Source organism: Lepisosteus platostomus, chromosome 13 (assembly GCF_059453375.1).
Source record: "Lepisosteus platostomus isolate fLepPlt1 chromosome 13, fLepPlt1.hap1, whole genome shotgun sequence".
In the NCBI taxonomy this organism is placed as follows: domain Eukaryota; kingdom Metazoa; phylum Chordata; class Actinopteri; order Semionotiformes; family Lepisosteidae; genus Lepisosteus; species Lepisosteus platostomus.
In genome coordinates this window covers 25,623,789-25,642,851 of record NC_142623.1, presented here as the reverse complement: position 1 = coordinate 25,642,851, position 19,063 = coordinate 25,623,789, and the positions used below count along the sequence as shown (strand labels likewise).

At 36.0% G+C, this 19,063-nt stretch overlaps 1 protein-coding gene across 1 annotated transcript in view; it reads left to right on the top strand.

Moving 5' to 3' along the window:
• col23a1b (collagen type XXIII alpha 1 chain b) overlaps positions 1-19,063 on the top strand; it is a 117,580-nt gene that overhangs the window by 13,764 nt on the left and 84,753 nt on the right. The window contains exons 3-5 of the mRNA XM_088603841.1: positions 589-615; positions 2,433-2,459; positions 2,986-3,012. The gene's annotated coding sequence lies outside the window, so the exon portion shown is untranslated. The remainder of the gene's footprint in view (positions 1-588; positions 616-2,432; positions 2,460-2,985; positions 3,013-19,063) is intronic.

Below are 19,063 nucleotides of genomic sequence, written 5' to 3'. Positions count from 1 at the left end.
AATTTACAAAGTTATCACTCTTTAAAAACATTATTAAAATATTAAACATGATCTAATTTTGAACATTAAAAAAGGTAATAAATGGAACAAAGTTATATGCCATGAATAATTTACAATTTACAATTTACAAGATAATTTTCTAAATGGAGCAGTCCTGAAAATATATTGAAATTATTCTAGCTTTAGGGGAATTTTACTTTGAAGAGGTTTACATAAGGAGCTGCAAAAGAACAAATAGATAATTAGAAGATTAGTTCAACAATGAGAAGTAGAGACAACCACATTTCATCTGTGGTGCCTTCACTGGGTGTCAGACAAAGAATTAATCATGCATAGTTCGTGCAGTGGACATATTTCACATTAGTCTTCAGTTGTAGTCTTTACTGAGGAGAAAATATGATGTCCAAAACATATTATGTGACTTTAACATTTGTGAGGATAATTTTGGTTTGACAGCAGTGAACTACAAAGAAACTGGCTTGCATATCAGTTAAGCACATGATGGAACAGGTAATAGCTTATCTGAGGTTTAAAATTTTGAATTGTTCGTGTTGTTTTTAAATTTATTAAATTCTTTCATATTTACAGGGCCTTCCTGGAGTCAAAGGGAGTCAGGTTGGTATAAACCGACATGTATCTGTAGTAGATTAGGTTTTACTGGTCCTTGAATTTGAAATATTTTGGAGGAAGAAACTTTTCATTACAAATTCCTCATACATCACAGAACATTGGAATTTTTTTTTCCCACAACTGAAGATTAAACATCACAAGCTTGGGTTTAAACTTCTCCCATTGATAAAATATTTTTTATTTTAAAAGTAAATCTTTCAGTCTGTTTATTCAAGGGAAAATATTGCCTTCTTAATGGTTGAAGATTTCGAAAAAGTGGGTTATTGCAGCAAATTGCAGCATTAAAAAATAATATGGCTTTGTTTTAATATCAGTGTCAAGGTAAGCCCACCAATATGAATAAAATATATATATACACAATACTACAAAAACTCACTCAACTTATACTCAACAAAAAAAGTTCTGTACTAAAATATGTGTTAATGATTATGATAATAAAATGCACCAATCTAATAAGAAATTTGTCATTTATATTTATATATTTATGTGTAAATTATATACATTTATTTGAGAATATTCAGTGATTTAGTATATTACTAAACAGAAATGCCTTATTTTAAAGTATTACCAGTATCAGCAAGGATATAATAATAGAAACAATAAAACCCTTCTGCATATGTTTGCAGTTTTCGAAAATAGAAATTGCATCATAACCATACATACTGTATACAAATGAGTATGGCTTTTTTGTACATAGAGATAAACTGGAAAATTGTCAGAAACATAGTCTATTAAAGGAAGCAATAGAAAACTTTCATTGTCTTCTGATTCAAGTATGTCTGTTGTTTGGGTAGATGGGGCTTGTGTGGAGTTAACTTGTGAACAAAATGCACAGGTTTGGATAATTTACTTACAAACCGGTTCTTTTGAAATAATTTATAGCAGAACTGCTGATAATTAAAATGTATGCAGAATGTATTATTTCCACATCTTTCTGAACTTAATAATAAATGACAGAGATCTGGGACATGGCAGTACATGGTGGAATACTATAATTTGAATACAAAAATTGGGCATTGGGCTATCATGCCATTTGAATACAAATTTAACATAAAATCTGGAAGTGTTGCTACAATAGGCCTGATTAAAAATCAAAAGAATGCTTTGTCATGAGCCAGGGATAATTATTAGGAAGTTTTCCTTTATAATATTATTGCTTTGCTCAGAAACCAGAGATGTCTGTACCCAAAGATGTACATTACTGAATTAGTTGTGGAACAAACTGTGCAGTTAATCAATATTTGCCATGTCCTACAAAATATGCTTTAAAATGCTGCCCAATAGCCCCCTTGAGAAAAGGATCTGCAAGCTATTAATTGCAGATGGCCATCTTATTCTTTTTCTCCCAGATTGCAAGCAAACAATGGGCAGTTTTTTTTATCATTTGTCCTGAAAAATTAATTAGAATCAAGTGTGCCATGTGTCAGTAGACTATGATTGAGTTTCTTGATTTATGGATCAAACTCCAGCAGGACATAAATATTTTCATCGCTTTAAATTTGAGTACCAGGAATATTTTATTCAATACACTAAAGTTTGAAATTAATTTTTAATTTAGTTTATGCAACTATTATTTTTTAGTGCTTTGAATTAACTTATTTTTTAACTTTAACTTTTCATTTTCCTTCCTAATTTATGCAGTTTATTTGTTGTTTATTGTGCTGTACTGATAATTATTAGTCAATACACTGAATATTACTTAGATTCTTAATAACTTTAAACTTTGGTGTCTGCCATAATCAATTATGAAAACTTATATCAGAATTTTAGCTTTTTGCCTAATTCTTGGATTTGTTTTCTAGGGACCCGCTGGACCAAAAGGAGATAAGGTACTTACAGATATGGCAACAATAGCATTAACTAGCACTAAAAAAAGTGAAAAAAAAATAAGTGCTGTTAGGTATTTTTCTAGTTTAAGGTATTGTTCAAAGACCACTTTGACAAAGGATACAGTTAATTTCTGATTTGCTATATGTTTCAAAATACTAAATTTTCAACAATTTATGTGTTCATATCCGTAGAGTCAGCAAAGCAGGTTACATAAGAATGCACATGGTAGATTAGTTTAGCTATACTGACCACACTTATGGGACCCTGTTTTTTGGTAATCAAGAATTGTTTGCATACTCTTCCAAGGATTATGATATTTGAACAAATTTACTAGAATTTATTTTCAAAAGCCCTTACTCTGTTTCCATAAACACCTTTGTTTAGTTACATTACCTATGAAATTGCTGTTTTTAGAGAAGTACCTCCAGACCCTATGTTATTTGTGCAAGTGTGTGTGTTAAGCAATGTTTTATAGGGTCATTAAGCTTTTCAAGATTCAGTAATGTTAAATTCTGTCCTTTACAGGGGGACCAAGGAGATATTGGTCCAAGGGTAAGTGATTTTAAAATTAGTTTGGAGTGCAATGCAGAACTACACCATGACCTTCTAATAACCTCTTTCATTCTTGGAGAAAATAGTAATTTGATTATATTAATAATTTTAACATAGAAAGGAAAAGCATAACCCTGTAATGCTGAAGATGATTTGCAAATGTTCATTAGACTGTGACCATGTGTAGTGCATGTGCCTATAGATGGACTCTCTTTCCAAAGTAAAGGACTTTGTGGCCTAACAGCCTGAAATCAAGACTCATTAAATAAGAATTTTTTTACTTTGATTTACACATTGTATCATACAACCTCCAAGTGAAAAACAAATGCTCATACAAAATGAAAACCTAGAAAACCTAGTGGGATAATTGTATGCATCCCTTAGTAATAGCAATTGTAAATTAACTGTAGCTCTGTTACAACCAATCGCCCTCCAAATCATACAACAAGCTAATTAGCTTCCACCACTGTTGATTCTGATTATTTCAAAAGAAAATCCACTGTTTCTGTACAGTACGTGTCTTTTGCTTGGAAGTGCATCACAAAGTAAAAAGTCAACTATGGGCAGCAAGGATCTATCAGAAGACCTCTGGGATAAAGTTGTAGAAAGGCACAAAGAAGGAGATGGATAGAAAAAGATTTCAAAGACTTTAAATATCCCTTTGAATTCAGTCAAGAGCATCGTTAACAAGTGACAATGACAATGTGCCAGCATACGTTAATCGATCTGGTATACAGATGCAGCCATTCAAAATGGGTGAGGTATTTCGCGGCATACCGCGGTGGGCGTGTCACAGTATCACGCAGTATCACGCGGTATCACGTGTGTCACGTGTGTCACGTGACTAACTATCCGGCGTCGCCTTGTAAAACCGCCAGGGGGAGCTTAACCTCTCATGTACAGCATTTGAGCCTTTAATTTTGAACTGTGTATTACAGCATGTTAATCATCAGTCATTAAAATGTTGGTATATATTATGAAAGCAAGATTGCTCAGTTGGACAGAAGTACACAACCTACCTTCATCAGAAATATTTATGCATCACAGCCTTTACTGAAGATATTACTAATAGTATTGATAATGGATGACTTTGGACAAGCTGTATACTCAAAGTATAATTTCTTTAGCACATTTGTACAAGCACTTGGAATCTGTCCAAGCCATACTTTGTCAGGCATTTTGTTTTACTTCAACGGGGCATAAAAACTTCCTTGCTTTTAACAGGGCGTTTCATAATTTCTAGCTACGAAAATGATTTAAAATGCGACACCTATCATTCAACTAGAGCTTAAAATATCACAAGGAAACATACACACCGGTATTCCATTTCTCCCTAAACATTGTAAGCTTCGAAGTCTTTAACTAACGTGATACCGGAGTCAACCAGCATACTTTTAGAATTTGATTAAAAGGGAATATAATATGGAATCGCGTATCTAAAGAATTTAATAACGATATGATTATATCCGTGTACTGCGGCAGGACTGTGTAAGGCTGTTTCGCCTGCCTGATCATGCGAGCTGTCTTGTAGCCTACTGGTCTAGGTGCGTGACTACCAGCTGGCAGGTTGTGTGTTCGAATCCAGCTGGTGCTGGACTTTTCATTTTTATTTATTTATTTTTTAATCGCGTAACATAAACATATTACCGTATGCAAACTGTACTGTATACAGTATGTATATGTATATTTAATGTCTTAACTGTGCCCGTTTAATTGAATTTAAAAAAAATATTTAACACGAACATTAAGCTGTTTACATGTTCCGCCTGAGAACAGTCACCCGTTGCTACCCAACGCAGAATGGTGATTGGCTGACACCATCTGACACCCCTCTGATTGGAGAAAAAAGACGTGCTGGTGTGCTATACCAGGAAGAGGATTTCTTTCAATTCTAAACGTGTATTTTAAAAGTTTAAGAAGTAAAAACCTTACAGCGTACACAGATTTCTAAACTGATCAGGATCGTTATCTTTGTCTCATGCATAATAATGTTCACCGCTCTGTCCAGCAAATTAATAATAAACTTTATTTTATATAGCTTTTTAAACGAATAAGTAATTAGATTGCTCATAAACCTAATCACTTGCTTTTTCTTTTTATTTAGGCTCAGATTTCAACTATAGATCGTATTATTAATAACCATAATAACAACCAACCAACAAAAACAACCATATAAACATAATGGTGGTGCTGGACCTTCCAGTTTTATTTATTTATTTTTTTAATCGCGTAACATAAACATATTACCGTATGCAAACTGTACTGTATACAATATGTATATGTATATTTAATGTCTTAACTGTGCCCGTTTAAGTATTGAATATTCATATCTAATTTTACCACTGAAGGGAAATCTTAACATAAACATACAGTATATGGCTGGTCTCGGTACTTTAAAGAAAAAAATACGCACCAGTATTCCATTTCTCCCTAAACATTGTAAGCTTCGAATGAAACCACTAAATAAAGACATAAATATAGAAATCTTAAGATTTGTTTTATTTAATGTTGGTAGCAGGATGAACTGTCAGAGTGTATATTTTGTCGCAAAGTTGCTACAAGATGTTAACAGTGAAAAAGGTATTTAGAAATGAGTTATTTCAAGATGAAAAAGAAAACATACACGAAACATGGTTTCATTACGACCAGAATCGGTCTTGAGATATTTTTAACTTGATTTACAGTATTTGAGAGGTATGTCTTAACACCGATACTACAGTGCTTAAGTACTGCTCATGTATATGTTTCTAGGTTTATATTATGCATTTCATACAGTCAAATTACTTTTGAGCAACTAATAAGAAGCGCCAAACGGTATGCGTTTTAGTTTCGTTTTGTGCTGGAACCCGTGGATTGATAAGAGATATCAAGTACATACAAGTCATTTTTTAAATGTTGTAGTTCGTCTTGAAAAAATGTTACGAGTACATCATCTATCAACAATTACACAGGTTCTGTTTCCATATTGCGGATTTTGGTTAGGTACAGTATTATCAAATCCAGTGGCGCTGTGTGTTACTTTACTGAGTCCCAATCTGTGATTGAAACCTGTAAAACCGGTTTAATTCGTCACAGCCAGCACTCTTCAGGTGTGAGGGTCTTCTGCTCAGAATGAAACGCTAAAATGTTTGTGTATATTCTAATGGTAGTGGGGGCAGGGTGTGTGGGAACAGGTTTTTTCTCTGAAAGGATTTTCTTCAAAGTTTAACCGATCTTGTTACAGCATGTTACAGTTTACTATTATTAACCATATTAATTTTAAGTGCTTAATGTAAAATCTTGTAAAAATATATTTTCATTGTTCAAATATACATTAATATACATTAAGTCTGACTATCATATAATAAGTTAAATACAAAACTAAAGAAAAAATAGGGTTAAATATAATTCAAAATATTTTGCTAACAATGTTAACTGTTTATGAATAATAAAATGTATTAACTAAGGAGTAGGATGGCACAGTTGTTAGTATGTTTTTTGTTTTGTTTCTTTTTCATAAATACAACAGTAGTACCTGATGTCTCAGTGGCTTTCAAAATTAAATTATGCATGCAAACTTGTGAACTAGAAAGATAACTAAGATTTTAATACTAATTAAATGACCGCGGGCACTTCCCACCCCCTCTACATTCTCAGAGTAGAACAGACTAACCTTCTAATGAAAGACGGTCCACCCACCACGGACAGGAAAAGTGCCCACAGGCACTTAAACTTAATATGGTCAGTAACGGTAAACAGTAACATGGTAAGAAGGAGCACGTACAAACGTTTTCGAAATAACCACATGTAAGACTCTGATCCTAAAAATGTTTAGGGAGAAAGTGGAATACTGGTGTGCTTCCAGAAGAATCAGTATGGCTCAGAGATTAAATAAAACTTCACAGACATTAACGAAGAGCATAACGCGTGTACTGTATACACTGCAAGTACAACCCAACTCTCTGCAGGAGTGCTGGCTGTGATGAATTGAACCGGTTTCACGGGTATTTTCAAAGTAGGAGGCGAGATTTCCAGCGAAAGACACCCCCCCTCAAAAACCCAGTAAATACAGTACTTACTAGTTAAAGGCTAGGCTCCCGACTACGGCGAAAGGAACCCTTCTTTCATTAGAAGACAATGAACATATTTTAGCCCTGAATGAATTAATAGCAAACATGGTTTACATAAAAGACATTTTTCCAAGAAAGTTTAGCCTTTGTCACTAATGAAACCACTAAATAAAGACATAAATAGAAAAATCTTAAGATTTTTAAAATACATGACTTTGCTAAAATTTATTTGAAAATAAAAACAATTACAACCGCCAGGGGAGAGAGAGAACAGGGGAGGGATGTTGGTTTTGCATAAGGGGCGGGGCTATGGAAAGTAGGTATGTTTGGGAATGTGTAGTTACATGTTCTGGCTGTTTGTGAATTATCGTTGTTGAGTATGGAGTGTTGAGGTATTGATTTTGTGTAATGCTTTATGTTGAAAATTGAGGTGGATTTTGTTTATGATAAACAGGATAAACTGGGATGGGAGGAAGGTTTGGTTTTGCATAAGGGGCGGGATTATGATAATTGGAGGACTTTGCGAGTGTAAAATGGTTTGATTATTTGATTTTGTATTGTGGTTGTTATCTATGTTTTTGGTTGGTATTATGTTTATATGGTTGTTTTTGTTGGTTGGTTGTTATTATGGTTATTAATAATACGATCTATAGTTGAAATCTGAGCCTAAATAAAAAGAAAAAGCAAGTGATTAGGTTTATGAGCAATCTAATTACTTATTCGTTTAAAAAGCTATATAAAATAAAGTTTATTATTAATTTGCTGGACAGAGCGGTGAACATTATTAAGCATGAGACAAAGATAACGATCCTGATCAGTTTAGAAATCTGTGTACGCTGTAAGGTTTTTACTTCTTAAACTTTTAAAATACACGTTTAGAATTGAAAGAAATCCTCTTCCTGGTATAGCACACCAGCACGTCTTTTTTCTCCAATCAGAGGGGTGTCAGATGGTGTCAGCCAATCACCATTCTGCGTTGGGTAGCAACGGGTGACTGTTCTCAGGCGGAACATGTAAACAGCTTAATGTTCGTGTTAAATATTTTTTTTAAATTCAATTAAACGGGCACAGTTAAGACATTAAATATACATATACATACTGTATACAGTACAGTTTGCATACGGTAATATGTTTATGTTACGCGATTAAAAAATAAATAAATAAAAATGAAAAGTCCAGCACCAGCTGGATTCGAACACACAACCTGCCAGCTGGTAGTCACGCACCTAGACCAGTAGGCTACAAGACAGCTCGCATGATCAGGCAGGCGAAACAGCCTTACACAGTCCTGCCGCAGTACACGGATATAATCATACCGTTATTAAATTCTTGAGATACGCGATTCCATATTATATTCCCTTTTAATCAAATTCTAAAAGTATGCTTGTTGACTCCGGTATCACGTTAGTTAAAGACTTCGAAGCTTACAATGTTTAGGGAGAAATGGAATACTGGTGCGTATTTTTTTCTTTAAAGTACCAAGACCAGCCATATACTGTATGTTTACGTTCCAAAATTAATATCGTTTATGGCCTTCACACGCGTTACAGTATGCTCCTATTCTTTTTATGCTCAGCTACTAAGATTTCCCTTCAGTGGTAAAATTCAATATCTACAACGGGCACAGTAAAGACGTTTACAGTACAGTAAGTCTTTCTACGACAGACCAACGGACCACGAGTGCCCCTGTCGGTCAACCAATCACATACCGCGGTATCGCGTGTCATCTTACCTGCGGTATCTGTACTGCGGTGTCTGTACCGCGCACTTTGAATGGCTGCATCTGTACGTGTCTATTATGGGATATATTAAATATATTCATTAGCCCTGACTCAAACTAATTTTGCTCCATGTTTATTTATTTTTAATATTTTCTTTTTTTCTGATATGAGAAATTTTTTAATTTTCTTTTTCATTTGATAAGTAGAATCTGAAATCTCTTTAGACAGTTATCCCATCATATAGCAATTTTTTCATCTTAATAGCACCATAACTCTGAAGGGTCTTTGTTAAAGGGTCATGTATGTCTGCATGTATGCAATTAGGGGGAATAGTTATCCTTTCTTCAAGAGTGATGCATTTTATCTGTGGTCTTTAGAAATCGGTATCTACAAGCAAAATTTGAAACATTTGCTGGATGGGTTAACATTTTTGCTGTAAGAGCCTGAGAAAAATAATTCTAAGAAACTAATCACATTGCTGTTTTAGACTGTGATTCAGTGCAAATTTATAAAAGGGGTGCTTGAAGTAGCAAAGAACAACATCCTTATTTTTTAAGGCTAAGTTTGTAGGTGGTAGAATGCCAAGTTTACTGTTTGTGGCCAAAGACCTTAAAGCTTCCCTTTTGGCTACACCTGACGTGTTCAATGTCTGAAGCCTGAGATGAACTTTTTCACTGCTTAATATGCCTGTTGGCACTTTCCTTCACTTTGTTTATCAATTCCATATGCCTTGCTGCGGTATTCAGCCTGCAAAATGAGCAGAACTTCTCTTGCGAAGGTGGTTTTCAGTTTCACAGCCATTCAAGAAGTGAGAAATTCACCTCCATACCAATAATATGCACAACATTGTTTCAGCCTCGGTGGTCCCATTTAGCCGTGTAAATAGTTTGCTTTACTTGTTTTAAATATGAAGGAAGGACAGCATTATTGCTGTTCGGGGAGATTCTGTGCAGTAGGCTACAATACAGAAAGTACAGGAGTGGACCATAGAGCACTAATTAACACTGTCTAGAAACAGTGGCCTTTTCAGATGGTAAAGTTTTTGTCTTGTTCCAATGCCAAGTTTAATATGCTCAAGGCATATGCTCCTGTCTGGATAGTATTCACACCAACCCATTTTAGTCTACAACCTCAAGTTTTTAAACAACAATCTCTGCAGTAAAATGTCTGATCTGGAGTTTGTTAGTAATCACTGTACATTTTTAATGTTTCACTGCCTGTTGGTGACATGCCTTTTAGTATTCTTGATTTATTATTCCCCGGGCAGAAGACAAGTTTTCTTTTCACCATACCTGTTACTTTAAGACTTGTTTCTTGAACTCTAATTCGAAAATAATGCAACATATCTGGCATGTAAATTACTTAAGGCGTTCAGTCCATTAGAATAAATAGATTATCTTGAATGAGATGCTAACGCATGAAATAAAAGTGATAAAAACGTAGCTGATGTGTATATATGTCATAATGAGCTTTTAACTTAGGAAAATCTTAAACTAATTGAGACCAAATATTGTCTATCACTTGCTCAAATATATTTTTTTTAAATTTAATGCCTTATCACTTGTAATATCTCTGCACACTATGCTTAAAAAGGGAGCAAAATATTTAACGAAAATGCTAAATGTTGTGGGCCCTAACTGCACATCACTAGACATAAAAAGCCGATGCTGTCAGCACCTCCACCACTGAAAACACTGGTATTACATGTCATATTTGTGGTAGAGACTTTCGTTCCCAGATTGGACACATCAGCCACCTCAGGACACACTTAAATCAATCTTAATAATCTCTTGATAGTCATGGTCTTCATCAACATCAATGGACGAACATCATTTAAGCAATATTCTTCTTCCTCTATTGACAAAAAAAGTATTCCTAATTTCATTGTTTTCATTAATCTAAACTGGATTTCAGGTCAGATGTCAAAATGGATTTTAAATTTAATAATAATAATAATTGCTTACACTTATATAGCGCTTTTCTGGACACTCCACTCAAAGCGCTTTACAGGTAATGGGGTCTCCCCTCCACCACCACCAATGTGCAGCATCCACCTGGATGATGCGACGGCAGCCATAGTGCGCCAGAACGCTCACCACACATCAGCTATTAGTGGGGAGGAGAGCAGAGAGTAATGAAGCCAATTCATAGATGGGGATTATTAGGAGGCCATGATTGGTTAAGGCCAATGGGAAATTTGGCCAGGAGGCCGGGGTTACACCCCTACTCTTTTCGAGAAACGCCCTGGGATTTTTAATGACCACAGAGAGTCAGGACCTCGGTTTTACGTCTCATCCGAAGGACGGCACCTGTTTACAGTATAGTGTCCCCATCACTATACTGGGGCATTAGGACCCACGTGGACCACAGGGTGAGCGCCCCCTGCTGGCCCCACTAACACCTCTTCCAGCAGCAATCTTTTATGCTTGGATATAATTTCCAGAAACAGTTATGTGAATGAAAATTCTTGCAATATGTTCCTTTATACAAGCTTTACAAGTAGCATCTCTTTCACATGAAATAAACATAAATTTGGTTTATGAGTATTAATCAATCTGGGCATAATGCAATGTGGCATTACATCAAAATAATGGGACCCTTTGAAAGAGGTCTTCAAAATGTTTTTAGTATTTCATTTAAATTGTAACATATGTCTGCACATTATATATAGCAAGTATGTCACAATCGAAAATGAGACACAGATGTGATTCTATAAAGCTATTTTTTAAAACGTCTTATGAAAGTAGAACTTTGTCGTCTTCCTTTTCACATTGACTTAACACAAATCAAAAATTGCCTGACCTTACACTGGGGTTCAAAATAATCAGTTTTGATCCAAGTCTACCAAATATGCCAGCCAGTCAACTGAAATAATGAATACTTTCTGAAAACATCAGAGTGTTTTCAATTGGATTAATCTGACATATGGAAATGGCTTTTTTAAGGCTACTCATCTGTGTAATCTGCAGAAAAAGCCTGTGGTTTGACTTCAGGGTGAATACCATTATCTGATACAGCAAACTGTTCTCTGTGTTTTTGCCAGAAGTGATTGCATTTATGCCAAGGCTTATACACTGTGACATTTTATAAGGTAGTAGTTCAGGTGGGTAGCTGCGTCAGCATGCGTAGGCTGCAAAGGAACAAGTAATAGGTTTATTCCATGCTGAAAAAAAGAAGAAAGAGAACACAACGTTTCGGCCGTGGAGCCTTCTTCAGGTGTGAGAGAGACAGGGCAGTAGGCAAAGGTAAAGTAGCGGGAGAACAAAGGTTGAGAGGGAGGAGGAGTGAGAGGCGGGAGCAGGGGACAGAAAGAGAGGCCAATCAAGAGGTGTGAAGTCAGAATGGGTGCAGAGAGGTGTGAAATGAAACTTCCAATGAATGGAGAAAATTTAAAAGAACAGTAATCTGTCGTTAAGGGAAGGGAGAATGTGTGATCCTAGCTGCAGAATAATTTTAGTTTCGGTGGTCTTTCTGATGTATGAGTTCGGAAAACCGTCTTTGAGAACACAGACGGAGAGATTAGAGTGGTCGTGGCCGTCAGAGGTGAAATGAGAAACAATGGGCTTGGAGAGATCTTTAATCTTCACAGCCCTGACGTGTTCTCTGAAGCGGTCTCCGAGTCTCCTTCCTGTTTCCCCAATGTAGATGGCTGGGCATTTACTGCAAGAGATACAGTAAATAAGGTTGCTGGAGGTACAAGATGCTGTCTGGGTGATCCGGAATTGTCCTGAGGGGCCTTGAATGAGTGTGGTGGTGGCTGTGTACTTGCAGGTGATACAGCGAGCTCTTTTGCAAGGGAAAGTGCCTGGTGTGGATGGTTGCTGAGGGCGGTCAAGGGAGCTGTGGACAAGGAGGTTACGCAGATTAGGTGGTCGGCGATATGAGATGATAGGGCGATCAGAAAAGAGGGCCCCAATGGAGGGATCATCCTGTAGGATGGAAAAGTTCTGGTTAATGGTCCTGGGGATAGGAAGTGTGTTAGGGTGGTAAGGAAGCACCAAAGGAATGCGGTTGTTACGGCGGGAGTTCCTGATCGGGTTGATGGTCCGGGGGCTGTTTTTGGCTCGGGCAAGGGCCCTGTCAATCACACTGCTGGGGTATCCTCTGTTGATAAAAAATGAGTACATTTCGAGGGCTTGGTTTTCGAAGTCGATGTCGTCGCTGCATAATCGTCGTAACCTAAGGAACTGTGAAAAAGGAAGAGAGTTTTTAGTGTGGTTGGGGTGAAATGAGCTGTACAGGAGGTAGCTGTGTGAATCCGTGGGTTTGTAATAAACTGAAGTGGACAGTCGGGGGTAGTTGATAGACAAGTGGATGTCTAGAAACGGAAGAGTGGTGGAAGAAATGTTAACCGTATATTTGAGGGACGGGTGGAAGTTGGTGAAATGGTGCAGGAAGAATTCAAGCTGATCGTTGGAGCATGTGGCGGCACCGACATTTTATAAGTGCATTCGTGTTAGGCACACATACAGCACATAAGTGCTTAATTCCTAGTTTGCCTACCATTAGCTTAAACATATGCAAACTGTGAGGTGTAGACAGAAATTTCACATGAACATCAGAGATGTTTGTCCATTCAATCATATGGCATTGTGGTGGTTGCTCTCATTGATTTATACACTCAGTCAGTTTTTCCTATGTGCTCTGTTTAGGATCCAGGTGTATACTTTATATGAATTCAGACTGCTTTTGCTGTATCTCTGACAATAAAGGTGCTCTAATGATATAGCTAAATTTCTTTTCAAGCCTGGATTTAGTAGTCTTGTTTAGGATAATTTAATGTCCATAGTATATGGCAGTTTCAGCCATGAGAAAGTTTGAAATCTTTACCCTGTAAGGAATCAATGAAGAATGTAACAGTTTTTTACAATTACTAACAAGTATTTTTCAATACCAAGTTCACTTTTTCAAAACTCTTCATACAGATCCAGCCATTCAAAATGAGCAAGGTACGCTGCGTTAGAACGCGGTTGGTGCAGTGCAATATACCACATCATACCACACATGTTAGTTGAAATATGATAATAGTATCCCGAAGCACATTGTAAAAGCTCCAGGTGGAGCTAATAAAGCTCAACGTCTTATGTACAGCATTTGAGCTGTTGCCAGAAAATGCCCGGTATCGAATACCAGTCACGGCTGAGGGACAATCTTTTTCGAATTAAGAATTTAAGTTGCATACTCTTTAGACTTTTAAACATTTTAAACTGTGTATTACAGCATGTTAATCATTAAGCATTAAAAAGTAATTATATTTTGTAAAAGCAAGATTGCTCAGTTGGACAAAAGTACACAACCTTCCACCTTCATCATAAATAATTTAATTATGCATAAATATTTTATGCATCAAAGTCTTTAACTTTGCAACTTACAGTGGGTTTCTTGTTTTAACGTGCTTGTTCTAACATTATTAAGCTTATATTCTGTACTTCATAAAAAGTTATAACGCTTTATCCTTTTCTAAGAATACATAGTATGAACACCACTTGCTGTTATTGTAAAAAAATAAAAGTTGTAGTGATTTAACATCACTTGATAGTTATATGAATATGGAATCAGGTAACAAAGCAGCTAAAATATCACAGGTGGACATTAAAGAAACATTTTGACATTTTTAAAAAACTTTTATTGTCCTTGTAGTGGTAATGGACAAAGCACTGCACACAATGGTTCAAAGCGCGATCAGAGTATTACTTTCGGTTTGTTTCTTATATAGTGAATACAGAAAAATAGTCCACTATTATAGGTGGTTGTCAGCTCTGGCGTGAATTTGTGTATCTCAATATTAAGTAATGGTATTGTGATTAAGGATTTCATCACGGAATTCGTTTAAGTTAAACAAAGGAGGGAATTTTGTTTTAAGGCTTGAGGCGTCTCTTAAATTGCCCCACTGAATAAAGTGTTTTGAATTAAACCAATTGAACAGTTGACAGTATTCACATTTGCTAATTCCCGTTTTTATTTAATTATTTATATAACTTAACATTGAATATGTTATAATATATATCCAAAAAAACAAACATGTTAATATAGTGTACATAATACTTAGTATTTTATGTTTTTTAAGTATTTGTTGGAAGAAAATATTTTGCTGTAAGTGGGTCTAGGGCTGCTCGGAAACACAGCTGAGACGAACAGCTGAAGAATGTTTCAAGGTAATCATGTATGAATAAGTCAAATTAAAAATAAACTATGTTTACAAAGAAAGTGGATTACAGTAATACTACCAGCTATATAAATACATATATTTCGATCTGTAAATATCGTTATTAATTTCTTTAGATAAACGATTCCATATTATATTCCCTATTAAGCGGATTCTAAAAACGTATGAGCTTTTTTACTGCCATAACGAGCGCAAGTATTCATAGAAAAGGTTAAAACATGGAATACAGAGGGAGTTTCAGAAATTAAACAGAGGTCTGGAACACCCTGTTTCCAAAATTGACTTTTAATAAATGTTATAAAGTTTGTGAAAACAGTGACAAATCACCCCGAACATAATACAATTTTAAAATACAAGCAGTTTGAAATGATTAGTTGTTATTAATAAATCACTTAACTTTGAACGTGTTGAGATATTTAGAAATACCAACAAATACAATATAGTGTCGAAAATATTTACTATTTTCATTTTACAAATATTTATTTTTTTAAAGAAAACTCAAGGCGACAGCTGGGTTCAAACCCCTGACCTCCAGCATGCAAGGCAAATGCCTAAGCTGTTCCACCAACGCGCCGCTTGACAACTTAAATTGTAGCTGAAATGGGCAGGCAAGAAGTTTCCAAGTAATCACGAATGAATGAGTCAAATTGATGCAGATGTTTACGAAGAAAGTGTACTACTGTAATAATTTGAGCTATATGGATATAATTATTTTAATTTCTTTAGATACGCGGTTCCATATTATATTCCCTATTAAATTCTAAAAAGTATCCATTTCTTTTACTGCGATAACAATCGCAAGTATTCATTGAAATGTTAAACATTATAACTTTTTATAAAGTATATAAACTTAATATAGTCAGAAGGAGCAAGTAAAAACTTTTCCAAAATAACCACAGTATACAACAAACGTTCCATTACAAAACAGGATTGCACATTGCGTATACAATGAACCACCACAGTACATGCAACAGAACTTTACAGTAATAAAAAAACCTGTACTGTAGTACTGAAAACAAAACTATAAGTCACAGGTACAGTAATGCAGGTTTTAGTCTACCCGTTCTTCTGCATTTCGCCATATGTTCTCATCTACATCACACCTTATGTCCTCTCTTGCTATACAATGGGGAAAGAATATACACTCTTTGCATTCCTGATCCATCACTGGCAGTCTCCAGTTATTATGTCCAGGCATCCGGCTTCCATTGCTTCCAGGAGGGACATCTGATCATGTGGACAATGGTCACACTTTACACCTCCATGAGTGCATCAGTGCCCTAAGTCTTGTTCAAAACCATTACTGTTGAATAGACACCTTACCTGCACATACTGGTGCCTGATCTCCTTGATACGATCACTGTTCCTCTCAAAAGGAACAGTGTACAGTTGCTTCATGCCGATGTGATGTTTCTCAGGGCCTGAGCTATCGTTGTAAGGCTTGTTCACACCTTGAACATTTTCAAAAACAGTGTTATCTGCCAGCACTCGCCTGAATTTCTCAAAGTTTGATTGCATTATCAGCAATGACCATGTTCACAATGGCCCTGTCCTGCTCAGCATTGAACGTCTTTCCTCTTCCCCCTGAGGGAGGTAGTCATTGAGTCCTTTGAGAACAAATACAATTACACATTAGCAGTGGTTCTAGAGGCTAATATTTACTGTATGCATTTCAGTAAAATGCATAACTTACCTGTTGGTTTGCTGGAAAGTTCGTACAATAAATGCGACAGTTGAGCAGTTAAGATTTGGCTGAACTCTTAGACCAGCCTCTCTCAATGACAGACCATGATTTATGACATGGTCTATTATGGTAGCTCTTATCTCATCAGACACAATAGGCCATGGTCTTCCTTTGCGGTGAAAGCCACCACACATTCGAATTCCTCTCTCTCTTCCTCTCCATCGTCCAGCCATTTGTCTTTCACCCACTCCTGCGTTTTTTGCTGGGTCTATGTTGAGCAAAATCATTCCAAAGATTTCCTCTTTTTATGAGATGGTTATGGAATTGAAAGTCTCTCAGCACCTGGGTAAGTTTTCAACTGTGATGGGAATCAACTGTGTTTGGTCTATTATAACTTCATTCAGCAGTTTGTCTCAGTAACATTTATTTTTAGAACTTTGTTCTGTGCTTTGAATGTGTTCAAATATATTTGCAACTTAGCAAATTGCTATCCCCATGGATTTTACTATATATGTTGGGTTTTGAAATTTAGTGTTAGCAGTTTTGAGACAGAATATGCAAGCATTTGCAAATTGGGCTGTTAAAATACACCAAATTGCTGGTAGTGGAGCTTGAGTGAGAAGTTAATTGAATTTTGAAAACTATGTTCACCGAATACATTTTGTGTCTAAGCAATGAAAAAATCATTCATGGTTTGGTCCACATAGAGGGCTATTATGTTAACTGTGCGAAGAGTTTTGAAAAGTGAACTCGGTATTGAAAAACACTTGTTAGCAATTGTAAATAACTGTAATAGCTGTGTGGAAGTGAAAGAGAAAGTGGCCAAGACAGACCCTAGTTTGATTAAAAAAAACTCCACTAAAGTTGTGCTAAATGCTGGACTGAAGACGCTTGGGGAAAAATCGTTCTGCTCTCTGCGAGCAGACTGTTTAGGTAGGAAAGTGTTTCATTATGCTATATTTTGAAAGACAAAGTTCTTTAAAAGTAATTAAAATGGTATTTTAATACCAGACATGAAGGTTTTAATTTTGATGTAATGATCTGGTGACTTCTCATGACCTTTGGTAGTCTGTTAGGAAGAAAAAGGACCTGGTCATGCATCATTGTTACACAAATGTTTCCTGAGCTTTTCTTCTCTTGGACTATACACTAAGAATTGGTCATTATGTCAGTGCATGCAAAGAAAAATGTTATTTGTCACTATGAAAAGACACATTTTGGCTTTTGAACAGTCACCCAAAGGTTTTAAATGCTAAATTACGTTTTACAAAGTCCCTGGATGTTAGAAAAACATATGTCTCTCAGCTAAGGTGAGAGCTTTTAAGGTCAATGGCTTCCGTCCCTTCAGACTAATGACAGGCAGCAAATGGAGTATGCTCTGAGAAGAGGAAAGCATGTAAGCTGTTAAACTAAGAATAACAATTAGGGGTAGAAGGATTGATTGGCTATAAATCAGAATCGGCATTACATTCTAAATATGTGATCAGCTGATGTTCCTTTCATTTGGCTGATACTGAGAGCCGATCTATGATGCATAATATTTGAGCCAAAATTTTGCCATTTGCCATGGAATGAAAACATGTCATCCGTCTGGCAGTTTTTTATAATATCTGATCCAGATCAAGCCAATGATATTTGCAATGTTTGTAAAACTAACATGTCTTGTGGGGGAATTAACATAAAGAATTTCAATTAAACTAACCTGAGCTAGCAAAGAGGGATAAAGCTACACCGACATTGAGACAACCGTCAGTGCAGGCGACATTTGAGAAATACCAGAGGTACAGCAGAAATAGCCCGAAAGCAAAATGAATCAAGACCAAAATAATGGAATTTATTGCGGTAGATAACCAACCATTTTCGCTTGTTGAAGATGTAGGATTCTGCCACTTGATATCTCACGTAGAGCCATTCCTGGTCGGAATACTTTTCAGATTATGGCATTTGGTCATCTTCATCTATAGAAGAACTGTTAGACTGCAGCTTGTTACTTCATGTGAGTTGATTGAAAAAAACGTTGTCTCACTTGTTAATAAAACAATTTTAGCTCATACAGATGCAGCCATTCAAAATGGGTGAGGTATTTCGCGGCATACCGCGACACGTATGTTCACGTGTGTCACGTGACTAACTATCCGGTGTCGCCTTGTAAAACCGCCAGGGGGAGCTTAACCTCTCATGTACAGCATTTGAGCCTTTAATTTTGAACTGTGTATTACAGCATGTTAATCATCAGTCATTAAAATGTTGGTATATTTTATGAAAGCAAGATTGCTCAGTTGGACAAAAGTACACAACCTACCTTTATCAGAAATATTTATGCATCAAAGCCTTTACTGAAGATATTACTAATAGTATTAATAATGGATGACTTTGGACAAGCTGTATACTCAAAGTATAATTTCTTTAGCACATTTGTACAAGCACTTGG